This window comes from Schistocerca piceifrons, chromosome X, assembly GCF_021461385.2.
Source record: "Schistocerca piceifrons isolate TAMUIC-IGC-003096 chromosome X, iqSchPice1.1, whole genome shotgun sequence".
Lineage (NCBI taxonomy): Eukaryota > Metazoa > Arthropoda > Insecta > Orthoptera > Acrididae > Schistocerca > Schistocerca piceifrons.
Window position 1 is genome coordinate 891933497 of NC_060149.1, and position 22336 is coordinate 891955832.

Genomic DNA, 22336 nt, shown 5'->3' on the forward strand with positions numbered 1-22336 from the left:
TACTAAAGTGTACGTACTTAGATAAGTTAATACACTCCAAGGCAAAAAAAGACACATCACGAAAGAATTATACGACTTGGACGGAAATCGGTATATATGATGTACATGTACAGACAAACAAATGACTACAATTTCAGAAAAATTGGTTGATATATTCAAGAGAATCAAGAGAAAGAGCTTCGTAAATTGAGCAACTCAGTAATGCGTTGGTCCACTTCTGGCCCTTATGCAAGCACTTATTCGGTTTGGCATTGATTGATAGTGTTGTTGGATACCCTCTTGTGGGATATCGTGCCAAATTCTGTTCAACTGGTGTGTTAGATCGTCAAAATCCCAAGATTGTTGAAGGGCCCTGGCCATAATCCTACAAACGTTCTCATGTGGGGAGAAAGCCAGCAGCCTTGCTGGCTAATGTAGGGTTAGGCAAGCACGAAGGCAAGCAGTACTAACTCTCGCCATGTGCAGTAGGGCATTGTCTTGCTGAAATGTAAGCGCAGCATGGGTTATCATGAACGACGACAAAACGGGGAGTATAATATCGCCGACGTACCGCTGTGTTGTAAGGCGGTCGCGGATGACAACCAAAGACGTCCTGCTATGAAAAGAAATGCCACCCCAGACCATCACTGCAGTGTGTGGCGTCTCTGGACTCTCACTGACGAGTAGATTGTCTTGAGTAATGAGTCCCGCTTCGAAATGAACCCCAGTGGCCAGCGAAGACGTGTCTGAATTCGCCCAGGACAGTGGTGGGATACCAATCTGACCGTCGTCGACAATATGACTCGAAAACCAGGAGTGATGATCTGGTGTGCCATTTCTTTTCATAGTAGGATCCCTTTGGTCGTCATCCGAGGCACCCTTACAGCACAGTGGTACTTCCACGATATTCTACACCGCGTTTTGTTGCCCTTCATAGCAAGCCGTCCTGGGCTTACATTTCAGCAAGATAACGCCCGCCCGCACACGGCGAGAGTTTCTACTGCTTGTCTTCGTGCTTGCCAAACCCTACCTTGGCCAGTAAGTTGACCGGATCTCTCCCCAATAGAGCATATTTGGAGCATTATGGATACGCCCCTCCAACAATCTTGGGATTTTGACGATCTAAGGCACCAATTGGTCAGAATTTGGCACGATATCCCTCACGAGGACATCCAACAACTTTATCAATCAATGACAAGCCAAATAAGAGTTTGTATAAGGGCCAGGGGTGGACCAGTGCTTCATTAACCTGTTCAGTTTGTAATGTTCTTTCTCTTGAATAAATAATCCAATTCTTTATGAACTTGTAATCATTCGTTTATCTGTACACGTACATCACATCTACCGATTTCCGCCCCATTCGGACAATTCTTTCATGGAGTGTCTTTTTTTTTTCTTAGTGTGTTGCTATGTTGTCCGTGATTGACAACAGGCAAGTGAGCCAGAACTTTAAGTGTAGTCAAGTATTTTTGTAGATGTATATGCTAAACAGATGAGAAAAAAATGAGTCGGAATGTCGGTATCAGGTGAGTAGTTGTCAACATAGCGGGAATCTCTTGTACAGCACATGCTCCTCTGCGCGTCTACTGACGGACAAGACCCGTCTCTGAAATTGGCTTGGAAAAATACTAATTACAGTAATTGTAGCTAACTATGAAATTTTTTCCACCAGAAAATCTGGGTAAGTGGTCGTTGTACAAACAGTGACTGATAGTTACGATCTTATTTTCAGTGTGCTGAGGCCATTAAAAAGGAAATGCTTTCCCCGTTTTAATATGGTATATCTATAGAGTGTGTAACACTGACACATTTAGCTAGATTAATGGAAACGCACTCTGACTCCAAGGAAACTGTGGGTCTGAGATTAACGCCAATCCTAATGGAATAGACTGCGGTTTTAAATGGAAGGGAAGTAGCGGAGAATTTAATGGCCATCGATATAGGGATCGCTAAGAACAAGGGAGTACTGTTTTAATAGTTTTGACGTTAAAAGGTCTTTAAACACTATGACCGGCGTGGGGGGAGTCATACATGCCCTAACCAACATTTTCTGTCTAGGAAACTTCAAAATTTGAGAACTCGGTTAAACATAAACACTGTGATCTGTGTCTCATTTTAAGGAGGGGGAATGGAAGTTTCTGCCATTATCATTCTGACTTCATGAATTCAACACTGGAATTATATCTCTGGGACTAATCATCAGATCTAAGTGGGCCAAGTGCTGTTTAGAGGAGGAGTGTATATGTGGACCCAAAACCAACGCACACGAATATGGCCATGTAAATGTAATCCCATAACTTGGCCAACATCTGACAAACCTAAGTCAAATATGAGTGTGGATTTTCTTATGTGCGAGTAAGAGTCTCTAATAAAGATGCACTCAGACCCAATGAATTTATTTGACAAACACAGTATAGCAGCGATGGAACAAAACTGGAGCTATACCGGAACCAACATCCACATGTTGAAAAAAATTAATTCCAGTATAGTATACGCGATTAGTGTTTTCATGAAAATAGGCTGCAGCATATTCCTAGAGTCCCCATTTAAAACCGGTACTTGAAGCTTTGTGAGTAGGGTTTCGCGGGTTAGATTACATCTATCTTCAAGCGTCTGCCTGTTCAGGGTTTCTGTATTTTCGTGACGCTCTCCTGTGAGTTAAATAAACCTGTGACCATTCGCGTTGCCGTATTTGTATACATTATACATTAATGTGATCACTGCGTATGTTCGACGACAAAGTGCAACAACCTCTCACCGACGACAGGTGGCAGCACAAGCAGTGGAGGGTATGTAAAGTGTGTCGGTGGTGGGGGGGGGGGGAGAGGGGGGAGGGACAAAAACAGTGCAGTCGTTGTCGTAATGCGGAAACGGAGCGATTTATCTAATGGCCAAAATTACATGGCCATTGGCTTTATCGCCATGCGTTTCCGAAACGGCTAAGTTTGTAAAATGTTCGCGCGCCGCCGTAGTTAACGTATACCGTGCATGGTAAAACGGCGCTACCGAAAACTGACGCCGAAGCAACTGTAGTGCAACACTGCCCATCGATGACAGAAGTGAACGACGGCTGCAAAGATGTGTGCGGGAGAACATACATGCAACTGTTGAGCAACTGACCGCCCAAATCAGTCTCCTCAACAAGCCTTCAGCAAACCTTGCTCCATATGGGCCTCCGCAGCAGGCTCCTGTTTCATGCACCTGTACGGTCTGCCGTTCGTCAGCGACGAAGATTGGAAGTTGTACGCCAATACTGCAACTGGGCGTCCACTGAATGGCGGCAGGTTGCCTTTTCAGACGAATCACATTTTATGCTTCATCGGCCAGATAGCGTGAAGCGTGTGAAAGCAAACAAGGAGAGAGAATTATAGTCTGGGAAATGTTTTCGCGACATTCCCTGGATGATCTCGGCATTTTAAAGGCACGACGAATCAACGTAAGTATCAGGTATTCTTGGGGATCATATCCACCCCTATACGTAGTTTTTTTTCTTTTCTCTCAGCACGATAGCATCTACCAGCATAACAACGCAACATGTCCAAAAGCTTGCAGTGTCCGTGCATTGTTCAAAGAGCACCAGGATGCACTTACCGTACTCTCCTGTCCACCAAGCTCATCGGATTTAAACTCAGTCGTGAGTCTGTGGGAGAACCTCAATCAGGCTGTTCGCGCTATGGGTCCTTAACCCAGCTGGCCACGGCAATGAAGTCGGCATGGCTCCACATCCCTGTCAATACCTTCTAAAACCTCAGCGACTGTCTTCCTCCAAGTCTCACATTGGTCCACACTGGAAAAGGTGGTTTTCAGGGTTTTAACAGTTAGTCACATTAATGTGACCAGACAGTGTACATCAGCTGTTAGTCCTATTTGATATGGATCCCCCAAACTTTAAGAATATTCTAGGATGGGTTGCACGAGTGTCTCACGTGAGCCACTCAAAAAATGTTCAAATGTGTGTGAAATCTTATGGGACTTAACAGCTAAGGTCATCAGTCCCTAAGCTTACTCTCTACTTAACCTAAATTGTCCTAAGGACAAATACACACACCCATGCCTGACAGAGGACTCGAACCTCCGTCAGGACCAGCCACACAGTCCATGACTGCAGCGCCTCAGACCACTCGGCTAATCCCACGCGGCAGTGAGTCACTCATTTCCAAAACGTCCTTTATACTTTTTTTGTGGAAATTGAGTTACTGTTACCATAGCATTCATCAAATTTTCTTACACCATATTAAACTACGGTTTTCGTTCAAAACGTCCTTTAAACCATTGCAATTCAATAATAAAATCCTGAAATATGTCTATTTAGTTTCAGCATGTCCCTTATGCAATCCAACATGGCCAACTCATCTACCGTTAATTTTTGTAACAAAACGACCTATATCCTTTGCCTTTTTCTAAGCAGTGTGTCATTTTTCTTTTCAAAAGTGACCCTTACACACAGTGCAACTACCAACCATTTTAAGGAATAGGGTAATTTAAAATCATTATGTAGGGTATTTTTCCAGTGAAATGTGTTGTGGTAGAACTGGCGGTCAGTTGAAGCTAAGTTTTGTTTGCTGTTGACGATAGGTTATGTTTTTCGTTTATTGTGAAGTTGGTGCTTGTTTTGTGTGTTCACCATGGCGTTTTCGATAGTTTTTACTGTCAAAATTCTTACCAATAATTAAAATTAGGCTGTTTTTAAGTGTTCTTCTACGTTTAAAGTGAGCTTCTTATTTTAAAAGTGTACTGTACAGGCAGTGTTATAGGCCTAAAAGTTGATAAACTTTGTGGTTAACCAGTGGAGGAAATAAAACCTCAAACTACTGAACAACAGATTATGGAGGGACTAAAGATAACTCCATGTCAGAAGAACAAAGGAAGGAAACGTATAAAGGATCCAGATAAATGGAAAAAGACAATAGAGAAGCGGAAGCTCTACATGTCAAAGAATTTGCCAAGACTACCACAGTGACTTCATTCTGTTCAAGTTTTTAAGTGTAATCAGCTTATTATGCAAGATGTTCGTAAGTTTCATGGAGGCTTTTATTCTTCAAAGAATAAAATTGATCGGGATAACTATATGCTTAAATATATTGTGAGAGAAACACTTAAATGGAGGAGAACTAATGAAGATGAACGGATACAAATCATTTAAAATTGGAATCGCTATCTAATCCCACAAACCAAATCTGGAAACACTTCTTTCGTTCGGGTATGTAAGAAATCCTTTTGTGGCAAACTTGGTGTTAGAGAGAAAAGAGCTCAACGAGAGGTAAGAGACATTTCTGCTCCAGAAATTTAGCTGTAGAGAATAGAGGAGGAGACAGTAAGTCTAAGCTGTTTGAGGCTAAAAGGCGTTCTGTAAAGCCATTCATAGAGAGTCTCTGTCCACCTTAAAAACATTATTGTAAAAACATCAGAATAACAAGACTATTTTTCGAGCCATCTTTCAATAAGTAAGTTTCTCAAGGCTTACAATTCAAGAGTAGAAAGTGGTCTTCAAGTTCCATATTCATATTTTTATGAAATATTTGTCAAAGATTATAACTTAAGCTTTGGCTCTCCTGCTGTGGACAATTGCTCCAAATGCATCCAGTTTCAGTTGAAATTAGACATTGGGGACAAGTCGGTAGAAATTGATTTCAATCTCCACAAAAAGAGGGAAGAAGCATTCTTTAATTTACTGAAAACTGAAAATGAAATCACCCTATCCTTTGACTGCCAAAAGAATTTGGTTTTACCCAAAATCCTTGACCAGACAGCTTACTATAGACGACAGTTCTATTTATTTAACTTTACTATATGCCAAGGTAAATCTAAAGATAAGCAGACAAAAGACCATGTTATATATCACTGGACAGAGTCGGACTTCAAAGAAGATTCGAACGAAATTGCATCAGCAATTTTTTATTGGCTAAAAAATACTTTCTCTTGGAAGGAGTGACCACTGTAAGGCTTTTTACGGATAGTTGTGAAGGACAAACCCGGAACAGTTCAATAATTATTATGCTTCAATACTGGTTGGTAAATGAAGCGCCGCAAAATATTAAAGACTTTTTTTTTTAGTATTCCCTGTACCAGGTGATTCGTATATGCTGCTTGATCGTGTATTTGGCAGCATTGAGAAGGAAATTCAAAATTAAGACACTATTATTAAGCCTGAGAAATACACTGAAATCTTTAAGGAATGTGGAAGTGTTTTCAGTATGACTGAGAGCTGTAATATTTCTGACTGGAAGAAGATATGTGAAAACTACCAGAAGAAGCCTGGAAATTGGCACTATAAATTTTCAACTGCTAAAAGATTTATTATAACACTAGGCAATGTGCCAGCCTGTGAAGTACTTGTTGCAGGTGAACCTTGTATAACACCAATCTCGGAAAGGCGAAAGAACTGCTTAGACCTGGATTTAAAGTTCAAAATTTTGAACTACCGTTAGTACTACCTCGGCTAACAGTAAAATAGCTGAAAGTGAAAGATGTCAACAAGCTTCTGACTCTTCTCTTTGGGGAAAGCTGGGCTCAAAATGAAGACCTGGCCTTCTACAAAAATGTTATATTCAATTCAGTACAGAACAGACCTGAAGAACAAGCTGATGATGAAAACGCCAGTGGACACATGGGTGATGAAAATGTCTTTTAATTACTTCACGGCAGTTAATAGGACAAATCCAGATTTAAATAAGTAAATGACTACCCATAAGGGCACTTTTAAAATTTATGTTTTCTGTAATGTGTGTAGGTTTAATGTAACGTATTTTTTAATAATTTTCTGATAAATGTATGTTCCTATCTGTTTCCCTAACTTAACCAGAAATTATTTCAGTTGTTTTAAAAATACCTACAGACATTGTTTCCACAAAAATTAAATTATATACGTTTACTAAACAAATACTGTTTATAATTTTTCCCCTATTTCCTTTTTCAAATTGTCTCTTATCCGAAGTTTTTATTTTCAAAATGTCTCTTCTCCATATTTTGGTTCCAAAACGTCCCTTATCCAAGAGTTTTTTAGTTATAATAAAATTATGAAATAAGTTATTTTTATTATGTTTTAATAACAAAAATAGATGACTAAGAAACATGCAGAAAAAATTCAAGTTTATACATACAACAGAAATTGTTAAATACGTTTTTCACTAATTACCGAAATTTATGCCGGTTGGATAAAGGACATTTTGGAACTAAGCGACTCATGGTGTCGGCTCCAGATCCTTAATGTCCTGCCGCCATTTCAGTCTGCGCACTCGCATAGTGCGCGCAGCCGTTGCCATGGATATAATGTGGGTAACGGTCTTCGTGTCTCTCTAGCCGCGCCTTCGTGTGCACCAACCGACATTTGAGCTGGGAGCTCATCACGACACCTTTGGTCTTCTGTGTGTCAGCGTCAGCTGAATAGCTCAGGTGATCTGCGCATCATCAGACTCTTTAAGTCGAACATCCGTAAACGTTATTTGGTTTTCTCTCTGGTTCATCAATTTGATTGTCTGTGTTCAAGTGTTATACGACCTTGACTGCTTAAGAAGCACGATTGTTATTTATATTTTTGTGTATGGTGTTCCGTATTTGAAATATACCTGGTTCACTGTGTCCTGCTTCCTGATTGCGATCCTGATTTACCGGTTCCTTGTGAAGTCTATATTGGTATACTTCATCTCATACGCCATATCCTTTCTAAAGGGTCTGTATTTTCCCAGTATCCTGCAAATGATGTGAAGTCAACCACTTACTTTACCCTCAGCTGAAATGATGTGATCATTCCATTTCATATCTCCACAAATTGTTACACCCATGTATTTGTATGTATTGACTATAGTTGTGACTCACTGACATTTTAATCCTATGATACTATGTTTTTCGTTCTGTGAAGGGCACAGTTTTATTTTCTCTTTACTGAATATTTATGCAGCTTTCTTCAGACAGTACTTCATTATAAATAACTTCATCTGCTTTAATGAATATTGCTTTCCAGGTCCTTAATAGACAACACGAACAGCCATGGTCCCAAAGTATTAGCCTAGGGCACGGTAAAGCTATTTCTACATGTGACGAACATGTATCGATGACTATGTACCCAGCATAACATGTACGACCTCCTTGCCAAGGCATTCTCAATCCAGTCACAAATTTCGTCTGATACCCCATATTATTGTACTTTCTTCAGAAAAAGGTCGTGTGATACCGATGCAAGTGTTTTTCAAAAGTCAGGAAATATTGCATCTGCTTGATTGGCTTTGTCATGGTTTTCCCGTTGTCATGTGGGAGGCGCAAAAGAAGTGTTTCACATGACCCTATGATTCGGAATCCATGATGGTTGACATGGAGGAGGTCATTCTGTTCTATATGCCTCGCTAGGTTCAAGCTCAAAAAATTTTTTTTGTAAGATTCTACAACAGATGAATGTTAATGACTTTTTGTGGATGACCCCTGCTGCCTATAATCCTCTGTTGTAGACGGGTGCAACCTGTGCCTTCTTCCAACCACTGGGCACAGATTTTTTGCTCGACGGATCTGCGATATATTAGGTTGAGATGCTGTATAGATTCCGACAGGGATTCCGCTGGACCCAGGAGCCTTTATCAATTTTAGTGTTTTCAGATGTCTCTTAACATCGCTGACATTAATATTTGTATCACGCATTTTTGCAGTGGAGTGCGAATTAAACTAGGGAAGTACTCCTTGATCTTTGTCTGTAAAAGAACATTTGAAAAGTAACTTAAGCCTTTCTGTTTTTGCTACTCTGTTTCAGTTCCTGTGTCATCCACGAGTGTCTGGACATTAACTTTCGTGCTAATAACGACCTTCATATTTGACCAGCATTCCCTAAGCTTCTGTGAGTGGTCTGCACTCTGGTATGGCACTCGTTTCGGGCTTCACGAACTGACATTTTCACAGCCTAATGTTGTTAAAATTGATATGAACTCTTACACTCATCAGAGGAAAATAGACGATTTCTCATTTTACGGGTCTCTGATGATGTTCGTTCTGAAACTGAAAGGTGTTTTTGTATTGACCGTTTTTCAGCTAACAGTGAAAGAAACATATTTAGTCATGGTTTGCTATGCATACACGTCGTTGGATTTCCCCTTTCTGCAGTTACGTAAGGTTAATAGAGTGCCATTGCGTCACACTTTGGAAGCGTCCGTGAGTTCAAGGAAAATTTTGCGCAACTCACTATAAGTTAACGGAAGTACTAGCCCAGTGTAGTTCAAGTGCACTTTTCATTTGTTTCATTTGCACAGGATGACATCTGTGCTTGTTTGGATGTCTTAACGTTGGCGAAACATTAACAACACGAAGGCATGTGATTTTGGAAGAGGTATGTCCTGCCTTCATTCTGCCTGTGAACTAGGTCATGCAGTTTGATGCACGTGAATTTCACACTACCATGATACATCATAAATTTTCAAGCGTTCAGCAGGTCATCCGTTGCCGCAGTTACTCTAAGGATGAAACAATATCTTAGCATGAGATGGGCATAGATGTCCCAACCTTTCGATTATTAACCTGCCCCTTAATTCACTTTACAACAAAGCTATATTGTGGAACTTAGTTAAGTTTTTCTTACAATACAGGAAATACAGTGACGGAAAAAAATCGCAACGCCAAAAAATAATTAATACAGAGTAACGAAATTTTGGGAATAAATTTGTCTAGGTAGCATATTTAAGTGACTAACATTGCAAGATCACAGGGTAATTTAAGCGCAAAATAAGCCATTGCAAATGTGAAATGCTCGTACGTTAATAACAGGTGTAACCGCCAGTATGTTGAATGCAAACACGTAAACGTGCATGCATTGTGCTGTATATGAGCCGGATGTCAGATTGTTGGATGAAGTTCCACGCCTGTTGCACTTGGTCGGTCAATACGGGGATGGTCAACGCTGTTTATGGATGATGCAGGAGCTTTCGCGATTATGTGTCGTATGTGTTCGACTGGAGGCAGATCTAGTGATCGAGCAGGCCACGGCAACATGTCGACACTCTGTAGAACATGTTGGGTTACGAAAGGGGTATGTGACCGAGCGTTATCCTTTTGGAAAACATCCCCTGGAATGCTGTTCATGAATGGAAGTTCTACAGGGCGAATCACGAGATTGACGAACAAAATTTGAGGCAGGGTGCGTGGGATAACCACAAGAGTACTCCTGCTGTCATACGAAACCTCACCCGAGACCATAACTCCAGGTGTACGTCCAATGGGTCTAACACACGGACATGGCGCGCGGTTTGAGGCGCCACGTCACGTATTGCGCGGACCCCTCCGCCGGAGATTCGAGTCCTCCCTCGGGCATGGATGAGTGTGTTGTTCTTACAAGGTAACTTCTCCATCGCACCCCCCTCAGATTTAGTTATAAGTTGGCACAGTGGATAGGCCTTGAAAAACTGAACACAGATCAATCGATAAAACAGGAAGAAGTTGTATGGAACTATGAAAAAATAAGCAAAGTATACAAACTGAATAGTCCACGCGTAAGATAGGCAATATCAAGGATAGGCTGAGGTCAGGAGCGCCCTGGTCCCGTGGTTAGCGTGAGCAGCTGCGGAATGAGAGGTCCTTGGTTCAAGTCTTCCCTCGAGTGAGAAATTTGATTTTTTTATTTTCAGACAATTATCTGTCTTTTTAGGAAGTGATTATCACATCCACAAGAAAACCTAAATGGGCAAGGTAGAAGAATCTTTTTACTCATTCGCCAAGTGTACAAGTTAGGTGGGTCGACAACGTATTCCTGTCATGTGACGCACATGCCGTCACCAGTGTCGTATAGAATATATCAGACGTGTCTTCCTATGGATGAATTGGTTGACCTATGACTTTGCGATCAAATGTTTTCGGTTCCCATTGGAGAGGCACGTCCTTTCGTCTACTAATCGCACGGTTTTGCGGTGCGGTGCGGTCGCAAAACACAGACACTAAACTTATTTTAGTGAACAGAGACGTCAATGAACGAACGGACAGATCATAACTTTGCGAAAATAAAGAAATTAAACTTCTCACTCGAGGGAAGACTGGAACCAAGGACCTCTCGTTCCGCAGCTGCCCACGCTAACCACGGGACCACGGCGCTCCTGATCTCACCTTGTCCTTGATGTTGCCTATCTTACGCGTGGACTACTCAGTTTGTTTACTTTGCTTATTTTTTCATAGTTCCACACAACTTCTTCGTGTTTTCTCGATTGATCTGTGTTCAGTTTTTCAAGGCCTATCCACTGTGCCAACTTATAATTAAATCTGAGGGGGATGCGATGGGGAGGTTCCCTTGTTAGCATAAGTTAGTTTAAGTTTGGACCCTTAGGAATTCACACGCATTTGAACATTTCTAACACACAGACAGGGCCTCAGCTAGCGTCTTTCTAACCAACAAACGGCCATCACTGGCACAGAGGCAGATCAGCTTACACCAGGAAACACAACACACCTCCTGCATGTCCTCCAATCAGCTCTCGCGGTGGTTTCGCGTCAGTGAAATGCACGCTGTTGGGCTTTTGGCTCGGAGCTGTCCTTGAAGTAACCGATTTGTATCAATTCGTTGTGTGACTGTGATGCCAACTGCTGCTCAAATTGCTGCTGCAGATGCAGTGCGCTGCGCCAGAGACATATGCCGAATGCGATAGTCTTCCGTCTCGGTAGTGCCACGTGGCCGTCCGAAGCCCGGTCTTCGTGCGACCGTACGTTCTCGTGACCAGCGCTGCCAGCGATCATGTACAGTGGCTTCATTCCTGCTAAGTCTTTCTGCAATATTGTAGATTACACAACCTCGTTCAAACTCAGTGGTGTGTTGATAATGGCGCCTTTGTTACCTTAAAGGCATTCTTGAATAATATCAATTCACCAGGTCCAGTCTCAAAGGTAACTAACGCCCACAACCGTTACAGCGTGTACTTAAAGCAAGCCTGATTTTCATCCTCACAGCTGGATTACTAGTCCCTCACTTATCCTACTGACGCGAAATTTGAATAGACATCATGTTTCAGATCTAGAAACATGTCTACGAACTTTAGTTTATGTCGCACAACTCCTTCTTGGTGTAGCGATATTTTTGTCCTTCAGTGTATATACAGAATGGTTGTTTTGCCGATTCTGGTACTGTTTTTGGACCGTCTATGACCGTGTCATTAGAATCAGGATCATTTAAGATCCCCTACCCAACCTGTCACACTTACCTCCCCCACCTGCCATTTTTATCAATCACTTTTGACCTCCCTCCCCATCCCCCTGTCAGACGGGCTAATAAGGAGATATCGGCAACTGAATATCATAGAATATAAGGGCCACCCAGACTCAGCCCGTAGGTTAGAAACTCCATAATTCTGATGCCACACTGTTACTTGAAGCATACGTAATAGACAACTTCGTTAGTTGTGTAACGAGAATGAAGGCTGACTCGTGCGTGAATTAGGAGATATTGGCAACTGAATGTCGTAGGAAATTAGAGCTGTACGGACTCATCCCACAACTTAGAAGGTCCCTTACTCAAATATCAGCCGTCCCAACATGTCACCTGAACCATACATAGTAGACTCTTCTTTAAATTTTTAACAAACATTAAGCCAGAAAAGCGGGCTGATTAGGAAAAAATCAGCAATTGAATAACGTAGAAAATACTACGTGCTCGGAATCTGCCGGTAACTTACATGGACCACAATACAATAAACACCAGCAGTCACAACGAGCTGCTTAAAGCATACATAGTGCACTCTTTCTTTAGTTTAGTAACAAAAATTATAGGCAGACTCGTGGGCCGATTAGGAGAAATCTTCACTTGAATACCGCAGAACATACTGGTCCAGAGGCCTCGGCCCCTAATTTAGGAGTTCCATAACTCAATAAATATCAGCCATCGCAACATGTCACTTGCAGCATCTGTAGTAGACCCCTTGGTGAATTTGTTAACAAAAAATGAAGCCAGATTATCAATCTGAACTGGATAAGCCGTCAGCTGAATTATGCAGAAGATACAGGCCTCACAGCCTCAGCCCCTATCTTATGAGGTCTTTAATTCATTAACTATCAGAAGAAAGTGGCAACTGAACGCCGTAAAAAATAGGGGCTGCACATAATCTGCCCCTATTATACAAAGATCGTAGTTCGATAAATATCAGCAGTCACAAAATGCCCTTCTCTAGTTTTGTAACAAAAAATAAAGCAGACTCGTGGTCTGATTAGCAGAATTGGCAGCTGAATATCGTACAAAATTATAGAGCCGCATGGACTCAGCCTATTAATTTGTAGGTCCGTAACTCAATAAATATCAACTGCCACAATATGTCACTTGGAGCACAGGTAATAGACTCCTTCTTTAGTTTTGTAACAAAATATGTAGGCTGATAGGAGGGCTGATTAGGAGAAATCAGCAACTGAATAACGTAGAAAATAAAGGCCCTGCAGTCTCAGCCGATTACGAGGTCCATAATTCAATAAATTTATTTATTTCTTTACACTGAGGTGACAAAAGTTATGGGATAGCAGTATGCACACATACAGATGTCGGTAGTATCGCGTAAACAAGGTATAAAAGAGCAGTGCATAGGCGGATCAGTCATTTGTACTCAAATGATTCATGTGAAAAGGTGCTCGACGTGATTATGGTCACACGACAGAAGTTAACAGACTTTGAACGCGGTATAGCACTTGCAGCTAGACGCATAGAACATTCCATTTCGAGAATCGTTAGGGAATTCAGTATTCTAAGATCCGCAGTGGCAAGAGTTTACCATGAGTACCAAATTTCTGGCATTACCTATCACCAGGGACAACACTGTGGCTGAAGGCCTTCACTTAACGACCGAGTGCAGCGGCGTTTGCGTAGAGTTGTTAGCGCTAACAGACAAGAAATACGGCATGAAATAATTGTAGAAATCAGTGTGGGACGAACGACGAACATACCCATTAGGACAGTGCGGCGAAATTTGTCATTAATATGCTATGGCAGCAGACGACCGACGCGAGTGCCTTTGCTTACTGCACGATATCGCCTGCGGTGGCTATACTGGGCTCATTGAATATAGATTGGATTCTAGAACACTGGAAAACCTTGTCCTGGTCAGATGAGTCAGGATTTCAATTGGTACAGAGGCAGTGTGGCTCAGTATTTCTGCGGGGGACCTCCAGCGACTTGTTGAGTATAGGCCACGTCGAGTTGGTTCAAATGGCTCTGAGCACTATGGGACTTAACATCTATGGTCATCAGTACCCTAGAACTTAGAACTACTTAAACCTAACTAACCTAAGGACAGCACACAACACCCAGTCATCACGAGGCAGAGAAAACACGTCGAGTTGCTGCACTAGACAGGAGAAAAGGAGATCCGTCGCGATATTAGGAGGTATTCCATGACTTTTGTCACCTCAATATATTTGTTCTTCATACTACAGCCTATTTTCTGGAAAGCTAACTTAGGCCATACAATCAGATTTTTGTGGTGGTTATAAATGTGCTTGTTAATTACTTGTGTCTGGTACTTACAAATATTTTTTAAATGCTAATTCTACAAAAAAATGCTACCTACTACAATTGTTCTCTACTACTACAATTAAAAAAAAAACTTAACCAATTGCCCAACTAATAATACTACTTTAGTGCTACAGAGTCTGGTTGTGTATTACTCACGCAAAAAAAGTTGACGCTGCGCGCTGACTGATGGGAGTGACAGTAAATGGGAAATGCCTTTATAGTCGCTCCCATCAGTCACAGCGCCGAGTGTCAACTTTGTTTGCGTGTATAATCCATGGAGTACATGTGATCATTTCTTAGAGTGCATCTAAACTGTTTTACGTTGCTACGGAATCTTCTAACGAAATTCCAATCACCAACTTTCTCCTCCGAATGCTAAAATATTTTGTTGACACCGACCTACATAGGGAGACACGATCACCACGACAAAATAAGGGAAAGATATAGGTGTTCGTTCTTTCCGCGCGTTATACGAGATTGGAATAATAGAGAATTGTGGAGGTGGTTTGATGATCCCTCTGTCAGGCATTTAAATGTGATTTACAGAGTTTCAATGTAAATGTAGATGTAGATGTTCATATGTTTCTGCTGCTGGATCCGCCCTCATAAATGCCCCAGTCAAGAACATTATCTACTGGATTGCTTGGGCTTCGGGCAGCGTCAGCAGCACTTTACAAGCGATTCGGCATTTCACTGTAACGTCTTAGAATTCACATTTCCGTGATCACTTGGACCTGCGCAAGGCAGATTCTTGAAAAATCATTTCATTCAGTGGTCGCTGACCTCAACTATCTTCTCTCCATCTGATGAGAATCTCGTCTAGGCGGGATGGCAGCATACTGCCGTGCGGTTGTGTGCCGTGTGAAGTCTCCTTCGGCCTTCCTAGATAACGCGGCTGCAGTGTCGTCCGAGATCTGCCAGACTGACTCGTCCTCAGTGCTGCTGTGTGATCCACCGTCCTTAATGCCTGATGACCATTATCCGCTGCACCTTCGTAGAGCACACAGTCCCACAATGTGTGCTCTAGAGTGCCCACATTGCCGCAAGCGCCACTATCATTAATTTGCCTTTTGATTTTGTACACGTACGTTGCATACAGGCGATGACCAGTCGGGTAATGTATCCACTCGACAACTGAAGAAATGTCTTTTGTTGTCACTCCCTGATGTTAGCGAGAAATGTCCTCCTTGCGGTACCTAGAGTCCCATTCATTTTGTCACAGTTGCAATATCCACTCTCGTATTAACTTTTCTGTACTGCCGTCAGTTCCAAGTATCTTTTGTACTTCCATCTGACTGCCATTTTTTAGCCATTAAAGCGTTCAGCTTCTTCTAATTTGCAAATCCAGTGGGCATAGTCCTCGAGTTACTGACAATGCATCATTGGGGGTAGTGCAGTGGCCCGTGAATCTTAGTAACAGTCCTCGCTAAACACCTGACTAATGAAGCCGGCTTCACAAGCTTCAATCTTCCGTGCCTTATCCTACGACTGAAGCTAATATGGATTGGTCATACGCTCTGATTGTGTTCCAGGGAAGTCGAAATTGTCTATTAGCGATAGTTATAATTTTGTTCATCATGTTGGTACCTTTTCTGCCTGCTACCTTTATGTGACGTTCACCAATGAATACCGCCTCGTTACTGCTCTTCTTCTAATAGTTACATCGCTTCATTTTATCTTAGGATTTCTTGCTAGATTCCCTTTCAGCAAGAAATACGTGGCTCTGTGAGGTGGCAGTGAGTATAAGACACCACCCTTCAAGCTCATGGAGCGCAGCATTACACTCATCTTCTATCATTCTTCTGAAGTCAGCACTTATAACAAACTGTACGACATCTGCAAATGCCTCCAGTCCTCTTACATTACTGCTATTATGTAATTTCTCTAGTATGGAGACACTAAGGAACTACAGACACTGGCCATCAGTAAGCATTGATTTAAATCAAATGGAAAGTTGAAAATTTGTGCTGGACCGAGATTCGAACACGAGTTTCCTGCTTACGAGGCAGATGTTCTGACCACTAAGCCATCTGGACACAGTTGTCATTGCCACTTGCTCTGTGCCTCCCATCACACCCAAATTCACAACACGACTGAGAGAACAGATACCACACATATACACACATGGCATGGGTTCCAATGCTGTATCCCAAAACTCTGTTACGGTCTTCGTTATTTCCTTTCCTGGGAATACTGAAGGCGCACGTCTCCTGCGGCAACAGTCTCTCAGATAGTTGTACGGTGCTCCTGGACACTCCGACTCCCTAAGGCGACCAAAGAAGGATGACCACCAAAGGCTATTGAAAGTGACAGTAATATTGATCATCATTGATAGTGCATAAGTACATTCAGTATCTGTCACTAGCTACATTACCTTATTAATTTCATCGTCAGTTGACTTACCTATGCTAGACCCTCATCCGTTGTTTTTCAAATATAATTCCAAAAACGTTCAGAAGACAAATTGGTCTGTAGGATTTTGGTATCACCTGATGTTTGTTTCCACTTTACTGATAACTACTAACTCGGCACTCCTCCACGGTGCAGCGATGCTTCCTTGCAAGAGACCTCATTGTACAGTTCACATGTAAATACCAATTTGGGAACATGAGACTTGTATTACTTCATCAGGGATCCCATCCGTTCCTGGAGAGATTTTTCTTTTTCAGCAGGAGAAATATTTCCTAATGTCTTCCTGTCTGTAGGGGAACACAAGTTTATTGTTTCCATAGTCTTCTCATAACATAGTTCTTGACATACATTGATCATCTGTCTCATCTTCTTCTTCGTTGTCAGGAAGCAGAGTTTCCATTAGCAGAGAAGCTGATGTTTCCAACTTTCTGTTATCATCCCATCATTTCTTTTGAGCATGGACTCATCAGATATTTGTCTATTATGTAGTACAGCAGTTTTTATTTTGCACTGGAGTTCGGTGATTAAAAAGAACTTGCATTAAATATGGAGCAAAATTTGGCCATGATCGTAATGCAGATTTCATATGTGTTCATAATGATGTGGTGAAATGAAATGTCGTGTGGCTAGGGCCTCCCGTCGGGTAGACCGCTCACCTGGTGCAAGTCTTTTTAGCTGACACCACTTTAGTGACTTGCGTGTCGATGGAGATGAGATGATGATGATGATGATGATGAAGATGAAGACAACACAACACTCAGTCCCTGAGCGGAGAAAATCTCCGACCCAGCCAGGAATCGAACCCGGGCCTCTTTCCGTGGCATTCTGTCGCGCTAACCACTCAGCTGTTGAGGCAGACATAAGGATGTGGTGGGAAAGATAGAGGGGCGCAATGTCATACTTGAGCCCGGAATATCTGCAAATGAAGACAAGTTCCAAAAACTGAAACAATGGAGAAGTCAAGCAGCTTCAGAAGAAAGGTAACATAATTTATAGGCCAATCAATCACTGTAATGTATAAGATATTTACTAAACTTATCATTGACCATATAGAAAAAACATTTGGTATCAATCAAGTAAAGGTAATGCTATCAACTGAAGTTGATATAGCCAATGGACCTTTCGTAAACTACAGAAAAGAACAATGACTATGAATTACCATTTTGTCTCAAGTTACTAGATTTTGAGAAAACTTATGACTCAGTTTCAGAGAGATCTTTACTAACAGCCCAAGAGAAACGTGAGTTATATTAACACTATGTGAGAGTCTTGAAGAATGTGTACATTGATGCTGTAGCTTCTATTAAACATCATCAGGGTATTTGCGTACTGTCAACACTTTTCTTCCTCCCTCGAGCATGGGTGCGTGTGTTGTCCATAGCATAAGTTAGTTTAGGTAATGTATAAGTCTAGGGACCGATGACCTCAGCAGTTTGGTCCCTTAGGAATTCACACACACACACACACACACACACACACACACACACAACACTTTTCTTAGCAGTTCTAGAGGAAGTTTTCAGAACATTGAACTAATAAACAGAGAATGACATTACATTATTTTACTTCTTGTGAAGATATCTTCAACACTCAGGAACAAAGAAATGGAAGAGGGAACAGACTGCAGTGGAAGACATAATTAAAACTGCAGCAAAACTGTAATGGAAATGGGGAGGACCTGTAGGCAGCTGACTGGATAATAGATGGCAGAACAAAGATTCTAAGAGAATAGAATATAAGTTTGTTGTCTCATAACAAATAATTTCAAGTCATTGACTTAATGTACAGGAGACTCATCAAAACACATTATTATTTGGACACACGGTTCATGTTACCCAAAAAAAGGAAAAAGTGTTAACATTTCTTCAATGGAAATTGTCTGTAATAACTTGAGTGTCAATAGGACATCACATTCTAGACAAAAAAAGGTCCATAAATATGTTCCTTTGGTAATAAATGTACAATTTTTGTGTGACAATCACACTGGAAAGTTGAGGCTGGATTGGCAATGATGCCTCGTGGCCAGAGATAATAGCCATGTGTGGGAGAGAGAGTTATTATTGTTGTTGTTGTTTTGTGAAAGTAAGTGAGTTCTGCTTATGAAGAAGAAAATTGTCGAAAGCTTAAATATTTCTAGCGGTCTTTTTACTGTGCCTGTCTACATCTCAATGCCTCCTCTATCTGGTGAATAGCAATCGTCCTTTCTGTACTGTGGATTAATGATGCTGATTGCATAATTTTTCTGTTTTCAAACACACTAACAATCTAGGTAGCTCAATTTGTCCAAATTCTTCAGTGGGATATTTCATAGAATTACTTTACATCTGGGAATGAGAGGAATACATTTGATATGCATATGCAGCAGCAGAAATTTTGTCCAGACATTGGTGATGCAAAAATTGTTATATGTTTTTTTGTAATTATGTGTGGTAAAAGTCTAAAAATTTTAACAATGTTTGTTCATTATTAGTTTTACATGTATGCTGTAGGAGAAGTCGTTGAACTGGTAGCCAGTTTTGAATTTTTTAACGGACCATGAGCTACACTTAAAATGTTTGTTATGCAGACTGGTATTTTCATCCATAACACTCTGTCAGTGTTATCTGATACAGAGGAAAACAAAGAGTTGTATGAACACTGATATCTACAATATGACAATTGCATACATAATAGCAGAAACATAAGTATACTTACATTATTTATCCTTATATCAATGACATGCTTGTTAGTTAAAAATTCTTTGTAACGTTCAATGTTATGTTCATCTAGAAAGCAAACAACCATGGGGATACTTACAATCTAATTACAACCATATCTGTGTTAATACACTAGGACATCAATGACATTTCTTGGTCACATTTGACATAAATGTCATATAACATAAACATGGAATGAAGAGATAGGCCAAAGAGTCTTATTACATGTATTTTGTAATTTCTGAGATCATATTTATATGAATCTGTGACATACATTTATAAATGTAAAGTATCATGTTTTGACAATTACAATCTAAGGGTACAATATGCAAAAAGTATGAATGCTGAGGAATTTGCTATATGGACATTAGTATGCTGTCTAAATCTTGTTTCAAGTTACTCCCTGTTTGCCAAACATGAAATTTATCACATTCACTTCATGTTGTTTTCTCTGGACATGTTTGTGCTTGCCTCTTATCCACATTGTGTATAATACATGATCTTATTGCGTTCTCTTTCCTGATACCAATTAGCAACCTAGTTTTTGAAATGTGATCACAGTATGGTAAGCATATAAACTTTTCATTTTCTACTTGTTCTCTCTTTTCTAATGTGATCTGACTTCTATTCTTAGTTCATTCTTTGTGCTTTTTTTCAGAATTCAGTGCTCATTTAACAGGTTACAAGCATTCCGATAATGATATTAATAAAAAACATTATAGAAGAAACTTAGATATACATTCATATGATAAAAACACCCTGACAACATAATGAAGAAACAGAGTCACAGAATAAGATGTACAAGGATCGTTCAATAAGTAATGCCCAAATTTTTTTAAAAGCGAATAACATACACAGACAAGCATCCTTGTTGGTGCTTCACAGTTGATGTTTGTTCTGTGCGACAGTGAAGTTTCAAACTGTTCTGGCAGATGGCAAAGCCATAGTACAATGTCAATGTCTACATATGACTCATGTTACAAGCAGTGTGCTGTTATTGAATTCTTGTGTGCAGAAAAAGAAACCATCATGAGAATCCATAAACGGTTGTGTACAGTGTATGGTGATGATGAAGTTGACAGGAGTACAGTTAGGTGATTGGTAAAGGAAGTTACAGCGTCCGGAAATGCAAAAACAGAGCTCCATGATCAGCCATGTTCAGGACATCCTGTCACAGCCACAGCTCCAGACATGCTGAATCGTGTGGATCCCATTATTCATGTTGACTGGTACATCACAACTTGACAATAGGCTCTACAGTTGTTGGTCAGCATTGGAAGTGCGTCTGCAGTGATTGAGACTCTAGGATTTACAAAGAGGTACTCACAATGGGTTCCACGAATGCTCACAGTGGACCACAAGATTCAAAGAAGGGCCATTTCATCTGAACTGTTGGAGCATCTTGAGACAAATGGAGAGGCCTTTCTGTCACAGATCATTATGGGGGTCAAAAGCTGGGTGCACCACTTTCCACCGGAAACAAAAAGGCAGTCCATGGAGGGGCATCACCCCCCATTCACCACTAAAGAAGAAATTCAAGACAACCCCATCTGCTGGAAAAGTTATGGTAAAAGATTCTCTATGGGTAACACACTTTGAAGATGATGAGAGTGTCAGCCATGGAGTGAAAACATGGCTACACCTACAGGACAACAGCTTTTACCAGCAGTGAATACATGCTCTTCCACAATGATGGCATATGACCATTGAACGTGATGGAGACTATACAGAAAAATAGAACATGGACAAGACATGTAGATGTATATTGTCACCAAATTCTGACTCTTAACAAGAAATATGTTCTGAGAAAAAAAAGTGCGGCATTACTTATTGAATGACCCTTGTATCTGCAAAACTTTAACAGTATTTAAACTGAATAAATTTGGTTTGTAGTTTCTGCATTTCCTCCGTGGAAACAAAATCTAATTTGACATTAAATATTGGATTACTATGGGGTCCAAGCCCAAATTGACAACCTCATTATATGATAGACACAGATTTTGAGCTCAGGCTAACTTAATCAATGTGTAGTGTGTGACAAGTAATATTGTTTCTTACTTATTTTGTATGTATTTTTTACAATTTTATGCTTTTTGTATATTTTACTCTTACATAACTAACTGCCCAAACATGAGATTTTACATTTATAAATGCCTGTCACAAATGCATATAATTATGATCTTAGAAGTAACAAATAACATGTAGTGCAGACTCGTTGGCCAATCTGTTAATTCCATGTTTACATTATGTGACATTTATGTCAAATGTGACCAATAATGTCACTACCCATGAACTGACAGCAATAAAATACATGACAACCTGCCTCCTGTGAGGTAGGATGGATTTCATATCCTAATGTATTAACATAGACATGGTTGTAATTGGATTGTGAGCATCCCCATGGTTGTTTGTTTTCTAGATGAACATAAAGTTGAATGTTACAAAGAATTTGTAACCGAAATGAATGTAACTGATATAGAGATACATAATGTAAGTAAATTTATGTTCCTGATTTTATGTATACAATTATCATGTTTTAGATATCAATGTACATACAACTGTTTGTTGTCCTCTGTATCAGATGCTACTGATGATGGGTTATAGGTGAGAATATCAGTTTGGCTTATAAAAGTTTTCGGTCAGCTCATGGTGCATAGAAGATGTTTTTGAACACATTTTTACAAGCTGAGAAGCACCAAGCATTAAAAAAATTAAAAAGGTTTTGAATTTCTTAGTATTCATCACTTAAGCCTCATAAAAAATTGTAATATATTCTATTTGTGCTATTTATTTTTTGTATTAT

The 22336-nt window shown here is 40.5% G+C and overlaps 1 protein-coding gene across 1 annotated transcript in view; it reads left to right on the forward strand.

Moving 5' to 3' along the window:
- LOC124722921 (protein Malvolio) overlaps window positions 1-22336 on the forward strand; it is a 343226-nt gene that overhangs the window by 89751 nt on the left and 231139 nt on the right. The gene's annotated exons all lie outside the window — the stretch shown is intronic.